Raw genomic sequence first — 21,076 nt, forward strand, 5'->3', positions numbered from 1 at the left:
ACTCAGGCTCAGGTTTCCTGGGCTTCCCTGGTGGCTCAGCTGGTGAAGAACCCGCCTGCAATGCGGGAGACCTGGGTTTGATCCCTGGGTTGGGAAGATGCCCTGGAGAAGGGAAAGGCTACCCACTCCAGTATTCTGGCCTGGAGAATTCCACGGACTGCATAGTCCATGGGGTCGCAGAGAGTCGGACACGACTGAGCGACTTTCGCTTTCAGTCTCAGGTGAGCCAAAATCAAAATCACGTTTCTCTGGGAAGCATCTCTGCAAGAACTGGGCCTCGGACTGGGCTGCAGGAACATCAGAGTCGTGTGCATTGTCCAGAGACCCCTCCCTCTGCTCCCCACAGGGCCCCTCCCTCCTTCCAGGAGCAGGTCAGGTGGCCGCTGTGTGAAAGTGAGTGTCAGCTGCTCTGTCGCATCCAACCCTTGGTGACCCCATGGACTGCAGCCCACCAGGCTCCTCTGTCCATGGGATTCTCCAGGCAAGAATACTGGAGTGGGTGGCCATGCCCTCCTCCAGGGATCTTCCCGACCCAGGGATCAAACTCGGATCTCTTGCCCTGTACCCCATCCCTAAATGCAATTTCAGGACAGCACCCATTACAGAGGATGTGCTCAATAAACACTTCCTGAAACTAGCAGGGCGCTGTCTCTCTCAGAAATAACGCCAAGAGCTTGAGCAAGCAACTTAGCTGCTCTCTGCTTCGGTTTCACTGAGTGCAGGCTCAGCAGTCACGGCCCACGGGCTTAGCTGCTCTGCAGCTTGTGGGGTCTTCCTGGACCAGGGACTGAACCTGCGTCCCCTGCTTTGGCAGGCAGATCTTAACCACTGACCACTGGGGAAGTCGTCTAATTTTTTAATATTTCTAACAAGAAGAGAAAGATGAAAGATAGTATACAGTGACAATGGCCAGACGGTGCAAAACCAGAGCTCTGACCCTCAGCCTGCAGCTGCCAGCCCAGACCGCCAGCCTGCTGTGAGTCAGACCTTCAGGAGGACAGACTGCTGTCTTCAGTGACAACCCAGGAAGCCAGACAGCAACCCCCGTGACAATCAGCCAGGACCAGACCAATATCTAATGGCCTTCCTAATCTTTGTCCTGCTTCCAACTCAGGACCAACCTACCTGCCCCCTGAACAGTCACCTGGACACTCCTCTAGAGACCCTGCAGCGTCCCAGCTCCACCAGGCACCCTGAGCCCCCTTTTCTCCACTAAGAACCTCGCCCCCTCCTCTGAGCCTCGGCCAAGCAGCAGTGGCGGAGGCCAACCCCTTTGCCATAAGCCGGCTCTGAACACATAGCCTTCGCCTCTTTCATGTGGCTGGTCTCCGTCTACTTGCGCAAAGAAAAATCTTAAACCAGGGGCTTCGCTCCAGATGGTCAGTCCCTAATTTAGGAGCCTAGTGTGGCAGATTCCAAGTCTGGAGAGACCTCATGTCCGCGGGGCCCTCTTTCCACAAAACCTCACTTTCTTGAGCTTTGAGTCACGACCCTGCTATCCAGGGAAGTAACCAAGTGTCTGGGAAAGACCAAGGGCTTTTGAGGTCAAACCCCTGAGTTCATCAAGCATTTCATTTTCTCCACTTGTAAGAATGTGACCTTGAGCAACTTTAACATCTCTATGCCTCCATCTTCATCTTCATCAAAAATATTTACCTCTAAAACTATATTATAGGGGACACTTCTGTAAGACAGCTGGCAAGTACTGGGTGCTCAGCAAGGGTGGGGCCCCCCTCCTGGGCCCCCTTCCCCCACTGGGGGAAACACAAGACACCCCAACAGCAGCTGGTGGTCCACCACGCCCGAAACCTTTTATCCACACAGTCACAGTGGTATCCACTGCAACCCAAAGACAGGATTTGTTTTCATTTTTCACCTGGGTATGAGACGCTTCTAACTCATGCTACATGAGCCGTGATACGAAAGTGGTTTTTCTGCACCACCCCATGCCTGTATCCCCAGTAGACTTGATTAACTCTGAAATCCTCTTCAGAGTCAGTCTGGGGGCCTGTGGTGCCACCCTCCCTGAGGCTCAGGCGATGCGGACAGACCGCCAGGACGACAGGGGCCTTGGAAGTGCCTTCCACTGTGGTACAAAGGACGGCTCAGTCTCAAACAGCAGGCAGTGTGGGAGTCAGTCACAGCAGCCTTTCTGTCCGGGAGGCCATCTGTCCACCCTTCTGTCATCCTGGGGACACGCCGACTATTCTGTGCCTTGTCTTTTCCAGGGAACACTCTCTGGGCCCTGGTGGCAGCCGTCTTTGTGCAGCTGGAGGCCCAGACCCAGGCCACATTGACACACCTCTGCACCACACCTGCCAGCTGTCCCGCCAGAGGGGAGATGCAGGCTCCTCTGTCCAGCCCAGGCGCCTCCAACCTGCTGAACGTCCAAAACTGGACTCATAGAAATAAGCGGTGCAGAGACGATGCCTTTTTCTGCACTAAGAAACAGAGATTTCAAGAAAAGACATCCGAGTGACACGGGGTGGGTGGAATCTTCAGTTCCGCTGTGGAAAGCCAATGCCCCCTGCAAGGTCCCCCACAGGACCACCCCTCGGTGGTCCCTTCGCCCGCCTTCCGAAACCCCAGCACCTTGAGCGGCCCTCCCTAATGGCATCTGTCTCGCCTCTATGGTCAGTCTCTGTACACGGCCCCTCCCGATGTGTGCGGCTGCGGGAGCCACCGGGGCGGAGACCCCTGCACACAGACCCTCTGAGCCACTGAACGGGGGACGGAAGGGAGGCAGGGGCACAGACACTGAAGACCCGCCAGGTGGGTCAACAGCAGCAACAGCAGGTGGCCTGCCCGTCGGGGCTGGCTCTGCCCACTGCTGTGTCCTGAGGGGCCACCTGAGAACAGCTCTCGGGCACGCCGGTCCCCTGGGTGTGGGCCACCAGAACGTCCTAACAAACGAAGAGGCCAGGCCACATGCTCGTCCCGGCCCTGGCGTTGGCGTTGGAATCCCACCTCCTTCGTGATCTTGAGAGAGTTCCTCTCTGTCCCTTCACCTCGTCGTTTTTACCTCGAAGTAACTACCAGCATTGTTAATTTGAGGCTGACGACCTAACCACTTGACACTGCGTCTACTGTGAGAGGACCACAGTAAGGCTCCTAGCATCAGTCACCACACGCAGTTACAATTTTTTTTTTCTTGTGATGGGAACGCTTACAATCTACTCTCTCAGCAACTTTTAAACGTGCAATACAGTACTGTTAACTCTAGCCGCTGTGAGTCTTCGCCTCATTTTGTCAACTGCAAAAGGAGGACATTACCTCCCCAAGAGCTGCTGAAAAGGTTAAAAGAGACACAGGTGGAAAGTGCCTGGCCCTGTGCCTCAGACACAGTAAGCGCTCAGCACACAGTGCCAGCCATGATGGGGGTGCCATCTCAGACTCCAAAAGGCAGCGCTGGCCTTTCGGGACCACTGAGTCTTGCTCACTATGAAGCCTCAGCTTCCCCGGTGGCCCAGCGGCAAAGAGTCCATGTGCAGTGCAGGAGCTGCAGGAGACTGGGGTTTGACCTCTGGGTCAGGAAGACCCCCTGGGGGAGGACACGGCAACCCACTCTAGTATTCCTGCCTGAAGAATCCCACGGACAGAGGAGTCTGGCGGGCCACAGTCCATGGGGTCGCAAAGAGTCGGACGCGACTGAAGCGACTTAGCACACACGCATCCTGAAGACACAGCACGTCTGAGCTTCTCAGAGGGCCCAACAGACCGAATGTCCATGTCCTCTCAGACTCCATGTGTTGAAACCTGGCCCCAGTGTCTCAGTATTAGAGGAGTGGGGCCTCTGGGAGGTGATTAGGTCATGAGGGTGGGGTATCCCTGGAGGGGATTAGTTCCCTCAGAAAAGAGACCCCAGTCAGCGCCTGTGTCCCTCCACCATGTGCGGACACGGCCAGAGGTGCTGCCTGTGAGCCAGGACGCAGGGCCTCACTGGACACAGAATCTGCCAGCACCCTGAGCTCAGACTCCCAGCCTCCAGAATGGTGAGAAGGGAATTCCTGTTGTTCATAAAGCACCTGGTCTACGTGTTCTGTTACGGCAACCTGGACAAACTAAGACAGCGGGTCACACTTTAAGCACAGGAAGGCTCAAATGATCAACCCATCTGGAGAAAAAACTCAAGTCACTTATGACCGCCCAACACACAAATCTGTATTCATTGGGAAGACAGGATTTTAAAAGAAAGCAACATGCCCCACGTCCCCAAGAACCACCCCTGACTCTCACAGTTAAATTAATTCAGAATCACATGCTGCAAATGTTTAGGCAAACCCTTTATGGGTTTCAAAATTATTCAAAAAGTAGGGCTCCAAAACGACTTTCAGATGTAGTCTTTGTCTTGGACATCCGCCACAAAGCTGTTCATCAAACGCCCCCTAGAAGGCACCCTGTCCTGTTCCCAAGAAGTCACTTCTATAACTTCCTGACAGAAAGGTGCACGCTAGACAACAACCCCAAACCTAACTCCACCTGAACGTGAAGTCGCTCAGTCGTGCCCGACTCTTTGTGATCCCGTGGACTACAGTCTACGGGCTCCTCCGTCTATGGGATAGTCCAGGCAAGAATACTGGAGTGGGTTGCCATTTTCTTCTCTAGGAGATCTTCCTGACCCAGGGATTGAACCCAGGTCTCCTGAGTCATTGGCAGATGCTGTACCGTCTGAGCCACCAGGGAAGTCTACCTACCATGGCTAAAAGTACCCCTCGTTTGGGAATTCCCTGGCTGCTCAGTGGTTAGGACTCTGAGCTTTCACTGCTGCTGGGGAAATAAGATCCCACAAACCATATAGCACGGAGAAAAGGAAAAAAAAAAAAACCCTCATCTGTCACACCGTAATTTAATGTCCAAAGCAAGAATCTACCATTATTACTACTTCTTTTTCCTTTTCTTGATAAACTTATAAGTAAAGTATTAATACAACCCAAAAAAGGAGGCTCCTCAATGCCACTGCCCGCAGAAACTGCACATGCCTTGAGCACTCGGGTCAAGTGAAAGGAAACAGGATTCCAAACTCCTAACCCACTGCTGGCAGCTCCTCACAGGAATCAGAGTGGACAGTCTTAAGTGCACAAAGCAGATGGCAGAGTCAGCCACAGCCTGGGCATGGGTGGAAAAGAAATGTTCTCAACGGAGGTATTTGAAGATATACAAAAGCCATCTTCTAGGGACTTCCCTGGTGGTCCAACGGTTAGGACTTTGCGTTCCACTGAAGGGGTTGTAAGTTCGATCCCTGGTAGGGGAAGTGAGATCCCATATGACACAGAGTGTGGCCAAAAAAAAACTAATACCACCAAGGACCAAAAGCTAAGTCTTTTCTCCATATTATACAATAAGCAATGGGCCGAACAGAAAAATTTCCCTTCAAACTACAGCAGTGTGATGACACTACTCTCAGATCCTTTGGGTTTTATTAGATAATCAAGCTGAAAAGCCATGAAAAGATAAACCTTTCCTCCAGGACGAAGGGTGTAATAAAACCCCTGACTACCATCCTTGAAACAAGGAAAGATGGTATTTTTATTTTTGTTAATATTTTCAGGGACTTTGAAGGAGCTCTTGAAATTGAAATAATCATGGCAACACAAAATTCAAAGAAGGCTTTAGAGAAGTTGGAGAAATCTCCCCAGTGGGAAAACAAAAGACAAAGGAATGGGAACAGAGAAGTCCTGAGGAAGAGTCAGGCTGGAGGACAGGAGTCCACAGACGGGAGAGGTCCACCGGGTTCCCAGCACAGTGGACGACACGAAGTCCACGTCTCGGCACGGCCACCATGCCACCTGCAAATGCGAGCAGCGGCCCTGCGGAATTTACAGAGGAAGACACGGGTCACAACCAAAGGCATGGCTCTGGGCACATCGACCGCCACCTTCACGTTGAAAGTCAACTGAACGGCATCTTCCAAACTCCGCAGGAAAATGATTTCCACCCCAGGATTCTACACCCAGCCAAACTGTCCACCAAACATGAGTACAGTGTTCCAACATCATGTGCGTCAGTCGCTCAGTCATGTCCGGCTCCACGACCCCGTGGACTGTAGCCCGCCAAGCTCCTCTGTCCAAGGGATTCTCCAGGCAGGAGTATCGGCGTGGGTTGCCATTTCCTTAGAAGCTTTCAAAAAAAAAAAATGACTTCTTAGAAACCTGCTGCTGAACATGCTCAACCAAAACAAGAGAGAAAACTTTTAAGAAGGCGGCATCTTATTTGGGAAAGAGGTGAAAGAAATTCTCAGGGCAACAGGGAATGTGCAGCAGGCCTGGGAAGCAACCAATTTAGAGAAAATCAGGGCTTCCCTGAACCTGGGTATTGCTCAGCAGAATCTGTCTGCAGTTCAGGCGACAGAGGAGACGCAGGTTCGATCCCTGGGTCAGGAGGATCCCCCAGAGGAGGATAATGGCAACCCACTCCAGTATTCTTGCCAGGGAAATCTCAAAGACAGAGGAGCCTGGAGGGTACAGTCCAAAGGGTCGCAGAGTCGGATACAACTAAGCGACTAAACCACCACCAGGTGGGTGAGAGGTTCAGACACAATTATCCTAATAAAAGGACAGAATGGAATATTCCTTGCTGTGTGTGGATCTACAAAGGGGAGATTTACACTTTGAGAGGCTTAGTTTTCAGCACAGAAAACTAAGCAAAACAAAGCAGGGCAAGTCTCAACTCTAGAAAAAAAGGTAAAAACGATAAAAGAAGGGAACTGTAAGCAAAACAGTCAACATATCTCAGCTGTGAATAATGTTTCCATACTCATAATAGGTACTGCTGAATATTTAACCAAAACCTTTAACGTAATTATACTGGGGGGACAGAGGAAAGAGGTGTGGGTGGTGAGAGGAGGGAATAGGTGACCCAAATTGTCTTCTTCCTAAGCAGGAAGTCTCACACAAAATCTGGAAGAAACAGCTAAAACACTGAAGCGGGAGGCCTCGGGGGACGGGAATCAGGGTGGAGAAGGGTGGGGTGGGTGACTGCTGGGTTTTTGTTCTAAGTCCTGTAGAACTTTTGACTCTTAAAACTATGCGTCTGTGTAACTCTGTTTAAAATGGGGTATTTCATTTTTAAACAAAATCTGATACTTGACCGGCAAGAATATCGGATTAAGCAGTGTGTTCTTAAACTTTCTAGAATCCAACGCCTTCGAAAAAGAACAGAGAGCTATAAATCCTCCCCCCAGCAAACATACACACAGACAAAGACACACAGCATTTCTGCACAGGGTATCAGGAGTTGGTAAATTCCTGAAGGCTGAGTTAAAATGCCTTAGGATTCTAGATTCTGATTTCTTATAGAAGGAAAATATATATATATATAATGAAAAACTATTAAAAACACCTACATGATCAAATTCCAGGAGATAGTGAAGGACAGAGAGCCTGGCGTGCTACAGTCCATGGGGTCACAAAGAGTCAGACACGGCTTTGCGAGTGAACAGCAGCATAAGCAAACAAGATCATGTTGCTGTTTGGTCCCTAAGTCGTGTCTGACTTTGGGACCCCATGAGGTCATGCTTGGTCTTAAACGCTCGTGACCATCACCTGTTGCTTCCTTGACCACAAGACGCACCTCACTTCAAACCATCACTGAAAGTATGAAGTCTGTTTCCTGGGTTTGCTGCAGTCTTGAAACAGATGCTCTGAAGTTCAGGAACATGAATCCCCAATTGGGTCGACTCAGCTGTTTCCACTGGAGAACTGGACATGGAATTGTGCACTCTTCACCCCAAGAGGAAAAGTCCTTCACATCCCAAATCCCCCACGTGGCTGTTTTTTCCAACAGAGGAATTACTTTAATGACTTCTTGGCAAAACTTCTATAATCAGAGCAGCCCATCCATTTAAATACTCCAAAACACAAAATTTACTCTGCTGCTTTCTCACTGACCTGCTGCTATAAACCCCACCATCAGCTCAAGGGTGAGTCAGATGAACTGTCTTGTCATTTAACTGGAATCTTGATGGTCCTAACAATTTGCTTAAAACACAGATGCCTTTTATTTATTTGTGAACTGAGGGCAATAATAACAGTGTCACTGGATGTTGTCATAAATGGATTGGGTGATTGTGGGAGGCAGAATAATGATTTCCCAAGATGACCACGTGGTAATCCCTGGGCCCTGTGAGTATGTCACATTACCTGGCAAAAAGCACTTTGCTACAGACCTCAGACGGGGTCCCAGACAGACGCCCCTAGGAGCTGGGGGCAGCCTCCCAGCTGGTGGCCAGCAAGGAAACGGGTCTCAGCCCGACAGGTGGCAGCAACTATATTTGATGGACAATGTGAATGAGCTTGCAAGCAACTGTCCGTCAGATTCTCCAGTAAGGAACACAGCCTTGCGGACACCTTGTTTTTTGCCTGATGAGATCCAAGTTAGACCTCTAATCTACTGTAGGATAATAAATCTGTGTTGTTTTAAGCCACTCAGTTTGGGGCAATTTGTTACAGCAGCGGAGGAAAGCCATGCAGCCATATATGTGAAAACACCCGGCAGTGGCTGCCGCATCCTCGACATTCAGCAAGAGCCAACTGACTTCCTTAAATCAAAAGACAGGAATGGGTGCTTCCCTGGTGGTCCAGTGGTTAAGACTCCACGCTTCCCCTGCCAGGGGCACAAGTTTGATCCCTGGTTGGGGAACTTAAATCCTACATGCCATACAGCCAAAAAAAAGCAAAGGAATGGTCATACTCCATCCAAAACAACAGATATCACAGACTTGTTCTGATACATGCAGATGTGGGGAATTATAAGCTGTCCAGAATGTCTACTTTAGGTCCAAGCTTCAGGTAACTCACTGCCTTTTCTTTAACTTGTAAACCTTCTGTTGCCTGTCTTACCTAATGAACTCCAAACACCACAGAGGAGAATAAATGTGGGACTGTGTGTGCCATGGGAGAAGGCAATGGCACCCGCTCCAGTGCTCTTGCCTGGAAAGTCCCATGGACGGAGGAGGCTGGGAGGCTGCAGTTCATGGGGTCGGGAAGAGTCGGATATGACTGAGTGACTTCACTTTCACTTTTCACTTTCATGCACTGGAGAAGGAAATGGCAACCCACTCCAGTGTTCTTGCCTGGAGAATCCCAGGGACGGGGCAGCCTGGTGGGCGCGTCTATAGGGTCGCACAGAGCCAGACACAACTGAAGCGACTTAGCAGCAGCAGCAGCAGAGTGCGCCCTGGCCCCCAGACTCTCTGGCAGACCCCTGGCAGCACCTACTACCCGCACTGGGTCGCACCCAGGTCTGCCTCTCCCGCTACACTACAAGCCTCCAGCTCTTCTCCAGTGAGGCACTGGGTCCCACCTTCCAGTCTCCACAGGTCGCCTGCCCGCAGGAGCATCACAAGTACTCTGGGCGCATGTCTGTCAGACTGTGTGACAGTGTCACTCATCACCGTGTCTACAGTCTTTGTGAACCAGTGCTGTGTTGTATCAGCCCTTGTATCTGCCTCCTGCCAGTGCCTGGGGGCATCAGAGATCCTCAGAGCTGGGGGAGAGGAAGAAAGGGCAGGAGGGAGAGGAAGGGAAAGGCAGCCTCGCCTGGTGGGCAGGAGACCCTGCAGTCTCCAAGGTGCCATGAGGCAAGAAGGCCCGAGGACGCCAGGGGGCTGAGGTCAGGTTCCCCCTGACTCCCGCGGCTCGCGCTCCAGGGCATTGCAGACGTGAACTCTCGTTGATTGTGACCTGGCAACGCCTCCTGCCTTTCCCAACCTCAAGACAGGTCCCTTAGGAGTGGGAATGCCCAGCCATCAGGCTTCATGAAAGGAAGGCTCACAGGAACATGAACACAAGAGGGACACAGACAGAAACCGTTAAGGGCTACAGTCTGCGCGTTCCATAGCCTTTAAAAAGAGTAGCATCTCTGAAACTTGAACTGGATGCTCCCTCAAAAGGCTAAGATATCAAACAACACTGGCCAATTAAAGATAGAAAACAATCCTACAAGAAGTTGCCTGATATCCTTCATGTTATGGACCATCTGTGTATTAAACATTGGAGTTAAAAAAAAGAAAAACAGACTCATTACATTCTTAATGAAGCATTATCTTTTAATCCTTGGCAACATATTTTACACCTTACAAAATCCTGTTATATACAGGATTTCATTTTATCCTCAGGACAATCTCTTCCGCTAGGGAGGGAAACTAAAGTTCAAGAAAGTAATTGACCTTAACAAAAGCCTTCCTGGGGCCAAGCTTCCTGTGCAAAAGTACTGGGGTAAGTTATCTTGAATATATTATTCATATGACATCCTGTCAGCATTCAAAACGGCTTTGATGTAGCCTGTAATAATAGGCATATATATGATAAGATCTTTAAAACGGAAAACAAAGAAGAAAAATCCATTTGGTAGCTGATGTGGGATGCAGGCGGGGTGAGGGAGGGGAGCGGCTAACAGCAAAGACTTAGATTTATATAGCTTAAGAAAAAAGTTTCTCTCTGAACTTCTAGCTCTAAAAAAAGAATGATTTAGAGAATATCATAAACTAAAAAAGCGGGGAGTACCATCAGTTCTTTAAGGTGAGGCTAAGTCAGCGCTCTAATTTGGCCCCCAGGGAAGAGCCGGTCAACCCTCTTCTTCCAGTGAAGAACAGTAGGAATGACCGCCAAAAGCACAGCTCAAGGCTACCTCCTCCATCCCCAGGCGACCTCTTCTCCGAAAGCTCCCTCTTCATCTAATCCATATAAAAACCAGCCCTGCCTGCAGAACAAGTAGCAACTAGTTTTCAGTGAAAACATAAGACCTAAGAAAACCACAAAGAAAACCCATTTGCATTTCTGAAGACTGCTCCCAAAACATGTGTGTGCTAGTTGCTAAGTCATGTCCGAATCTTCGTGACCCCACGCACTGGAGCCCGCCAGGCTCCTCTGTCCATGGGACTCTCCAGGCAAGGATACTGGAGAGAGTAGCCATTCCCTTCTCCAGGGGATCTTCCCGACCCAGGGATCAAACTCGGGTCTCCCTTATTGCAGACAGATTCTTTACCATCTGAGCCACCAGGGAACAAAACAAACCATGTGGAGTGCATACATATATAAAACAATGCACTTTTAATATGCTATATTAATTAAAGGCTGCAAATCAAAATAAAGACAAAAAATGCTACTGAGCATGAAAGTGTAATTTGGTGGCACCACTCCTTGACCAAACAGCTACCAGCTACGTTGTATTCCTGTAACCACTCAGATAAGAATAGCAGAGAAAACTGTCTATCCTTTCAACAACAGACATGTGGCTTTAAAAGAATCAGGCACATCAAATTCCCATCTTGCCAAACATAAATTGGAAGGGAGATTAATATTTTTAAGGACTAATTACTATATTCTTTAGAAATGAAGCTTTATAGGTCATTTAACATAATGCAACTTTGCAACTAATCATTTTAAACTATGTTTTAATCCATTACACAAAGCCACAAACACCCACTCAAGGTACTCCCCGTGTTCACTAGTTCCATACTCTCCAAATTAAAATCTCCGTTAGAAAGAGACTCACAGACTAAGAAAATGAACTTATGGTTGCTGGGGGGAAGGGATAGTTAGGGACTCTGGGAAAGTCATGTACACACTGCTATATTTAAAATGGGTAACCAACAAGGACCTCTTATATAGCACACGGAACCCTGCTCAATGTTATGTGCCAGCCTGGATGGGAGAGGGGTTTGGGGCAGAATGGATATATGTGTATGCATGGCTGAGTCCCTTCAATGTTCGCCTGAAACTACCACAACATTGTTAAATCAGCTATACCCCAACAGGAAATAAAAATAAAATTAAAAAAATAAAATCTCTGCTAGAGACTGGGGCATAAAAAAGCCTGCAGTTGGCCGACTTCGTATGACACTCAAAAGATCAGCAACATACTCCTGCCAAGAGATCTGAACCCAACAACTTCATTAAGGAAAACTTCAAACCAATTTGACAGAGCACAGATGTTGCAAGTGAAATGCAATTATGAAGAATATGCAAGACAGTATCAAGTAGTTGCCAAAGCTTCCATCATCAACAGTGTCTTTCAACCCTGAGACAAAGAATACACCCACAACTAAACTTTGTGTAAAGAAACAAAAAACAAAACTTTCACTTTAGAAACCACATTTTAAAGGATCTCCATTATTTATACGACTGCCACTGAGACAACTTTCCTCTGCTGTATTCGGTTGAAAGAATTAAAGGTTTAGGGCTGACAAAGTTCTTACCTAGTTTAAAACCCTAGAAGGTGAGGAAACTGAAGCCCAGTGGTTTTGCAGGAACAAACAGCAGCTTCATTCCAGAGCCAGACTCAGACCAAATAAATTCAAGTTAAGTACTCCACACTGTGCAACAAACACAGTAATAGCAACTGTTCATCTGAAAGTCCTTAGGAGAGTTGAGGAACTGCAGATTTTAAATCACAGGAAAGACTTGGATCCGGGATGGAGGAAAGAGGCCTCTCGTTCAGACAGACCTCATTCTCTCTGGGTACTGCAGCGAACCACTCTGTCCTTGAAGACCACGGCTCTCAGAGGGCAGGAAGAGAAGATGTCAGGGGAACCTTCATAAAGAAGTCACCTAAACTGATACTGTAAGAACGGGCAAACGAAGCTGGAAGCCCCGGAGCCGGGTGCATGGGGGAGATGGGAGAGTGAGCGGAGACGAGACAGAGTGAAAGCCCAGCCGGCTGTCTGGACTTTATAACAGCGACAGCTGCAGTTATGGCCACATTTCCATCTTGCATTTCTGTTATTTATACCCTGTCCCTTCACAAAAAATTTCCATTTGGATACTACAGTTACTTGTGCCTATAGCACAGTTTCCTGTCTTAGACCAGGATGCTCTTGAAAAGGAAAAAGACTGACCTGTTAGACACTGCATTCCCCAGGGGAAAAGAATCGCTTCTCCTGGAACATAATAGGTGTTTTCACACAAGGGTAAAACGAACGACCCACAGCCTCACCCCCTCTATTCCTTGCGTAAACCTGACCTCTAACTGTAACTGCCTTGGCCTCATTCCGCGGGTGTGGATTCCCCTCCTTCAAACGCACTCTCCAGCCCGCCAAATTCTTGGGAAAGTTTTCTTCCACTCTCCAGGCGCTGAGAGCTGCAAAGTTAAATCTGGCTTTCCAGACTTTTTTTTTTTTTTTTTTTCTTCTTCTTCCCAATCCTAACGGAAGAAATCAAGAAGCGCCGGGCAGAGGGACCAGGCTCCCTCCAATCAGAGCCGGCTCCCGCCCGGCCGGCCGAGTCTCGCGCCCCAGCAGGAAACGCCGGCCGCAGCCCCGACGCGCGGTCCCCCGGCGGCGCAGTGACAGCCCCGCGCTCCCCGGGGACCGGGGCTGGGCGAGGGGCGGGTTCCGGGGCCAGTGCAGCCGCTTCTGTTCACACGGCAAAGGAGACAATAAATAAACGAGCGGCTCAGCTGTCCGACTCGGGTCAAATGCTTCTCCCCCACGTACAAGCCCGTTACAGCCCGACGGGCGCCTCTCCCCGCGCAGGAACACCCGTCGACAATGGAACCCCCCTAAGACACACGCGCGCGCACGCACTGTTGTGGGAAAAGGGGAGCGTGTCCCCGGGCCGATCACACCCCCACAAGCCGCGGGGGGTCGGGGAGGGGAGGGGTAGGGACGGGGCACAGCCCCCCAACTCGCAGGGTGGCCAAGACACCGCGCGCACGGGTCCACGCGGAGCCACCCTCGGTGACCCTCAAACACTCAGAGCCCCTCACTCTCGGAGTGACCAGAATCCCTACGATCGGCGGTCCACGCAGTTACCCTCGGTGAGACACCGCGAGCCAGTCACCCCGTGGAGGTAAGGGGCGGGGGGGGGGGGGAGGAGGCGGGGCGGGGACAAAGACAGTCTCCCACTCCCAGGATGTCCGGGATGCCCTCGTGCGAGGGCCCACCCAGAGCTGCCTTCGGGCGACACATCGCGCGAGCCATCCACCCTAGGGAGGGAGCGGGGACCGAGGCAGTGTCCCCGCCCTCAGGATGACCAGGACCCCGCGCGGGGGGCATCACCGGCCGATCCCCGCGGAGCCCCCTCGGAGCCACCCCGAGGCCGAAACAATGCCCGGCGCCCAGACGCGCGGCGGTCGGTCCCGCTCCGCTTCCCTGTCCCCACTTGGCGCTCAGGGCGGCGGCGGCCGACACCTCGGGCAAGCGACCCCGCGGCGCCCCGCTCGGATGTGCCACACCCAGGGAGGGACCCCCGTCCGGCTCCCGGGATCCCTGCCTTCTCGGAGACCCCTGCCGCCTGGGACCCCAGTCCGGCCCCGAGACCTCCGCCCGGCCCAGGACCCTCGCCCGGCCTGGGACCCCTGACTTTTCGGAGACCCCTGTCGCCTGGGACCCCAGTCCTGCCCCGGGAGCCCCGTCCGGCCCTAGGACTCACGCCCGACTCGAGACCCCTGCCCAACTGGGCCCCGCCTCCGGCCCCGGGACCCCAGGCTGGCTCTGGGACCCCAGGCTGGCCCGGGGACCCCAGTCCGGCCCTGGGGACCCCCGCCCGACTCTTGGACCCCCGTCCGGCCCCGGGAGCCCCGTCCGGCTCTGGGACCGCAGTCTGGCCCTGGGGACCCCTGTCCGGCTCGGGGACCCCAGTCCGGCCCCGGAACCCCAGCCCGACTCGAGACCCCTGCCCCGCCCTGGACCCCGCCCGGCTCTGGGACCCCTCATTCCCAAGGATTCCCCTCTACCGCCCGGGACCGCCGCCCGGCCGTGAGACCTTCTCCCAGCCCCGGAGCCCGTGTCCGCCCGGGAGGCCCTCGGCCCGGCCCGGCCCGGCCGCCCGCCGCCCGCCGACTCACCTCAGGCCGCCGCTGGGGCAGCGATCGCTCCTAGACGGAGGCCGCCCTGGCCGAGCCAGGCGGAGCCGAGAAGCCGGCAGAGCCGCCGCCGCCGCGGCCGCAACAATGGAGCCCCGGGGCGGGGCCGCTTAGCAGCCGCCTCAGCCGGTCCCGGTTCGGGCTAGCGCTCCGGCTCCTCAGGAGCAGCGGCCGCCGAGAGGCTGCGACCGGGCTCGAGCTCCGCGCAGGCGCACTCGCCCCGCCCGCGCCACGACGCCCCGCCCCCGGAGGCTCCCCGGCGTTCGGGGCCCGCCCCCCGACCAATAGGGAGGGAGCTGGCCGCGGTGGGCGGGGCCTGCGGAAACAAAGGGAGGTGGGGCGGGGCCGCTCCGGGGCGGGGCTGCTGGGGTCCCCGCACCGAGAGCTCCCGGAACCTCGGTCCACCCAGCTCCGACCCGGGATGGCCGGCCGTCAAGTCCACCCGGGGTCCACTCAGCGAGACCGTGGCCATACCACACCCGGAACTCAAGTTTATGGAATTGGTCCTCTTTCAGTTCAGCTCAGTCGCTCAGTCGTGTCCGACTCTTTGCGACCCCATGGACTGCAGCTCGCCAGGCCTCCCTGTCCATCACCAACTCCTGGAGCTTGCTCAAAGTCATGTCCATTGAGTCGATAATGCCATCCAACCATCTCTTCTGTCGTCCCCTTCTCCTCCTGCCTTCAACCTTTCCCAGCATCAGGGTCTTTTCCAATGAGTCATTTCTTCACATCATGTGGCCAAAGTGCAGGAGCTTCAGCTTCAGGATCAGTCCTTCCAATGAATATTCAGGACTGATTTAATTTAGGATGGCCTTCTTTACAGAAAGGGAAACTGAGGCCCAAGGAGGAAGACCTCCTGGCCCCCAAGCCAAGTGTGCTTAAGTTGCTCAGACATGTCCGACTCTTGCGACTCCAAAGACTGGAGCCAGCCAGGCTCCTCTTCCATGGGATTCTCCAGGCAAGAATACTGGAGTGGGTTGCCATTTCCTTCTCCAGGGGGTCTTCCCGAACCCAGGTCTCCTGCACTGCAGTCAGACTCTTTACCAACTGAGCTACATTTTCGAAGCCCCAAAGATGTGCGGTTAGAATGGAGTAGAGGCAAATTCGGAGAAGGCAATGGCACCCCACTCCAGTACTGTTGCAGCAGAGGCAAATTTGGCCCTCCCTTAAGGACCTCCCGCAGACAGGATCAGAGATTTCTAAAGGTCACCTGAAGTCACAAAACTGGTGCTCTGAACAGAGCTCTTTCCCCTTCCTCCCACAAAGCTTTTGTTCCTAGGCTCTTCCCCACCTGAAGCACTCTCCTCGCCCTGCATGGCACCCCGTAAGTCCAAGTACCAGTCATCCATAAAACCTCTGTCCTCACCGCCTTTGATCTTGAGTATCCTGGGACGCCCCCTATTCCTCTAGGTCACTGGCGGCTCCTCCCTGGTAGCTCAGTTGGTAAAGAATCCACCTGCAATGCAGGAGACCCGGGTTCCATTCCTGAGTTGGGAGATCTACTGGAGAAGGGATAGGCTACCCAGTCCAGTATTCTTGGGCTTCCCTTGTGGCTCAGCTGGTAAAGAATCTGCCTGCAGTTCAGGAGACCTGGGTTCGATCCCTGGGTTGGGAAGATCCCCTGGAGAAGGAAATGGCAACCCATTCTAGTATTCTTGCCTGGAGAATCTCATGGACAGAGGAGCCACAGCTATAGTCCATTGGGTTGCAAGAGTTGGACACAATTTAGTGACTAAACCCCCAACACCGGCAGCTCCTCTGGAGTTTACACCCCTTCTCTGCCCAATCTCTCCATGCTGTGGTATTAGGGTGGCCCATGGCTCTGGTATAGACTCTCCTATTGGGAAATCTCAGACTCTCCCAGGCTTTAAACCATCCACAGTTGTGTCTGACTCTGCGACCCCAGGGACTGTAGCATGCCAGGCCTCCTTGTCCATCACCAATTCCTGGAGTTTACTCAAACTGATGTCCATTGAGTCGGTGATGCCATACTAGTATATATATACAATAGATAACTAGTAAGTACCTACTCCATAGCACAAGGAACTCTACTGAGTACTCTGTAATGACTTATATGGGGAAAAGCTAAAAACCAGAAGACTGGATATACATACATGTATAACCAAATGACTTTGTTGTATAGCAGAGGCTAACAACATTGTAAACCAACTATACTCCGATAAAGATTTATTAAAAAAAAAAACCACATCTTAGACGATATGGAGAGGTTCTATTTTAGGCTGTGCTATGAGAGGGCCTCTGGAGAAGCCCACCTGGAGATGGTTGGATGGTGCTAAGACCTGGGGACTGCCTCCAGCCAACAAAGAGCCAGCAAAGAGCTGGGCTCCAGCCAGGCAGTCCCATGGAAATGAATCCAGGCACCAACCTGAAGGAACTTGGCAGGGACTCTTCGCTGGTCAAGCCTCCAGGGGAGGACACATCCTGGCCGAAGCGCTGAGTGAAGCCTGATGAGCCCTGAGCTGAGAACCCACCTAAAATGGGATAAACTCCAACCCACAGAAACTGAGTTTAAAAACGTGGGTTACGTTAAGCTGCTACATTTGTGATTATTTCTTATGAAACCACAAAAAACAAGTACTAGGTCCCCTCCCCCATACGTACATTCATAGCCCCCTGTACTTCTTCCTGGCAGTCACCATGATTCTACTTGGTTCACATCACTCGCTTGCTGCTTGCACAAAAACTTGAAGATAGAAACAGAGCGTGTCTTACTCATTGCTGTGCTTCAATGCCCGACTCAGTTCTGTTCTAGGCAGTGGGCCAAAGGCAGGCCAACCCGCCAGTGGGCTTGCTGGCCCTGCTGCCCTTCCTGGCCTCCTTTCCCAGCCACACTCCGCTAGAGACACTCCAGTCGTGTACTACCCTGCCCAGTGTCCAAGGTGGTTGTTTTACAACAACAAGCATGATTTTATTTGTTTAATAATTTTATTTACTTTATTATTTATTTTTGGCTGCATTGAGTCTTCATTGGAAATCTGAGTGTCATTGGAAAATCACTGAGTCTCTTTGGAAAAGACCCTGATGATGGGAAAGATTGAAGGTGGGAGGAGAAGGGGATGACAGAGGATGAGATGGTTGGATGGCATCACCAACTCGATGGACATGAGTTTGAGCAAGCTCCAGGAGTTGCTGATGGACAGGGAGGCCTGGCATGCTGCAGTCCATGGGGTCGCAAAGAGTCGGACACGACTGAGCACCTGAACTGAGTCTTCGCAGCTGCAAGGATGTCTCTCTAGTGGTGGCAAGCAGGGGCTACTCTCCAGCTGCAGTGCCTGGGCCCCTCATTCTGGTGGCTTCTCTTGTGGAACACGGGCTCTAGAACACAAGCTCAGTAATTGTGGTGCACGGGCTTAGTTGCTTGGAGGCAGGTAGAATCTTCCTGGACCAGGGATCGAATCCATGTCTCCTGCATTGGAAGGTGGGTTCTTTACCACTGGGCCACCAGGGAATCCCTGAGTCGGCATGCCTTGTAGAAGCTCCTGACCTAGTTTGATACTGTGAAGGGCTATCATAGGGGGTTAGTGACCCCAGACATCTTCCAGATTCTTCCACTAATACATCTCTTGAGGAAGTAAATTTAATTACAGGCTATTTATATCCTAAGGTAAGCTACATTTCCATGGCACTTTTTTTTAATTAATCTATTTATTTTAATTGGAGGCTACTTCACCATATTGTGGTGGTTTTTGCCATACGTTGACATGAATCAGCCATGGGTGTACATGTGTCCCCCATCCTGAACCCCCTCCCACCTATCTCCCCATCCCATCCCTCAGGGTCGTCCCAGTGCACTGGCTTCGAGTGCACTGTCTCATGCATCGAACCTGGACTGGCGATCCATTTCACATATGGTAATATACGTGTTTCAATGCTATTCTCTCAGATCATCCCACCCTCGCCTTCTTCCACAGAGTCCAAAAGTCTGTTCTTTATATCTGTGTCTCATTTGCTGTCTCGCATATAGGGTCATCATTACTCCATGGCATTTTTGACGCAGTCTTCCTAAATTCTGAGACCCAGAGGGAGCAGAGGTCCCCTGTGGCAACTAGGCAGCAATGAGAAATCCAAGCCCATGTTACGATGTGGTGTGAGTCACCAAGGCTGAAAACCCACAGGGCTCTCACAGGGGTCATGTATCGCTTTGTAACAAATGACCCTGAAGCCTAGCAGTTTAAAACAACGTACAGTGGGATTTCCCTGGCCACTCAGTGGTTAAGACTCTGTGCTTCCAATGCAAGGGATGTGGGTTTGATTCCCGGTCAAGGAACTAAGATCCCACATGCCAATTGGCCAAAAAATTAAAAAAAAAAAAAAACACTTACATTCCTTCTCTCACCATTTTGGTGAGTTAGCAATCTAGCACAGCCCAACCAGGCGCCTCTGGTTCAAGGTCTCTCGCAAAGTCGCAACCAGGCTGTTGGCTGGGGCCTAGGTTTGACTTGCTGGTTTGATGGGGGATGACCTGTTTCCATGTCACTCCAATGGCTTCTCGAAGGCCACATTCCTCACGGATGCCAGGCCTGCACAGGGCCACTCACAACACGGCAGCTGACTTGCCCCAGAGCCCCTGAGATGGAAGCCACACATTTCACCAGCAGTGAAAGTCCAGTAACTCCACTGTGTTCTATCAGAAGCAAGTCAGGAGGCCCAGCCCACAGTCAATGGGAGGTGACCACACAGGGTGGAAACACCAGGAAGCAGGGATCATTGGGGGTCTTCTCAGAGGCTGCCTACCAAGCTGCTGAAAACTTACTGTTAAAATAAAATCTTAAAAGCAAACATAGAGAACAAACATCATATTCTGGGGAATAACAATAAGACTTACAGGGAATCCCCAGTGGGCCAGTGGTTAGGACTCTGTGCTCTCATTGCTGAAGGCATGCATCTGATCCCTGAATGGGGAGCTAGGATCTCATAAGCCATATGTCATGTCCAAAAAATAATAATAATAAAATTAATAAATTTAGTTTTTTAAAAAACCAATAAGACTTACAGATAACTACTTACCCAAAATAATGGAAGCCAAAAAAAAACAAAAAACAAAAAGGGATTAACAGTCTTATAATGTTGAAAGGGAAAAAAAAGTGTCAGTCCATCTCCCCCCAAAACCCACAACCACTTACACGCACTATCTTCTGTCTCCTTCATGCACGTGGCATAGTAGGAAAAGAATCACTTCCTAGCTGGTCCTAAGCATGTCATTCTCCTGCTCTGCTTGGTGCCTTTGCAAACACTGGTCCCTCAAGGTAATGTGGTGGCTTGGTGTTTGGAGAACACCATAATCTGAGAGTGATAACAACCATCTCTTGAAATCCAGCTCTGACACCTGTATGACCTTGGCAAGTCTTTGAGCTGCTCGGAACCTCAGTAGCCTCCTTGAAAGGTAATTTTGGTTTTGAAGACTCACTGCCCATCAATGCGGAGGGGGAACTGAGGCAGAGAAGCAAAGAGAGCCCAACTTGCTCTTTACAGGAACCTGAGGGCAGCTGCATTCGGGAGCACCTGGAAGGGGAGATGCAGACAATCAGAGGGCGGGGCAGCCAGCAGAGAAGAGGAAGGGGCTGTGGGGGAAACCCTAAATATATCCCCGTAAGTCTGGTCTCCAAGGTCCTCTATACCACTGACATCACTCTGATTCTGGGCTGTGAGGAATGCAATTGATTGAATGTGCATACACTCACGCACACATTCATTCAGGGTTCATCTTTGGTGGGTAACAAGCTTCCCTGATAGCTCAGTCGGTAAAGAATCCGTCTGCAGTGCAGAATTCCCTGGAGAAGATCCCCTGGAGAAGGAAATGACAGCCCATTCCAGTATTCTTGCTTGGAAAATCCCATGGACAGAGGAGCCTGGCGGGCTACAGTCCATGGCATCGCAGGAGTCAGACACAAGTTAGTGACTGAACCACAACCACCATAAGTAAGTTGTGCATCTTTTTTTTGAGATTTATTTGTGTATTTTTGGCTGTGCTGGGTCTTCATTGCTTTTTGTGGGCTTTTCTCTAGTTGCAGTGAGCAGGGGCTACTCTTCGTTGGGGTCCATGGGCTTCTCACTGTGTTGGTGTCTCGCTGTGGAGCACTGGCTCTGGGCACGTGGGCTCAGGAGCTGCGGCTCCCGGGCTCTAGAGCACAGGCTTAGTGGTTGTGGTGCACGGGCTCAGCTGCCCACAGCATGTGGGGTCTTCCCAGATTAGGGATTGAACCCTTGTCCCCTGCATTGGTGGGCAGATTCTTATCCGCTGTTCCATCAGGGG

General features: G+C 51.5%; 1 protein-coding gene across 3 annotated transcripts in view; it reads right to left on the reverse strand.

Annotated features, from left to right (window-relative positions):
- The window catches only part of AFAP1 (actin filament associated protein 1), a 149,670-nt gene extending 134,672 nt beyond the window's left edge, over window positions 1-14,998 (reverse strand). For all 3 annotated transcript variants that reach the window (NM_001206044.2, XM_024993299.2, XM_059887569.1), the window contains exon 1: window positions 14,785-14,998. The gene's annotated coding sequence lies outside the window, so the exon portion shown is untranslated. The remainder of the gene's footprint in view (window positions 1-14,784) is intronic.
- Between the last annotated feature and the right edge of the window lie 6,078 nt (window positions 14,999-21,076).

Source organism: Bos taurus, chromosome 6 (genome assembly GCF_002263795.3).
Source record: "Bos taurus isolate L1 Dominette 01449 registration number 42190680 breed Hereford chromosome 6, ARS-UCD2.0, whole genome shotgun sequence".
Classification (NCBI taxonomy): domain Eukaryota; kingdom Metazoa; phylum Chordata; class Mammalia; order Artiodactyla; family Bovidae; genus Bos; species Bos taurus.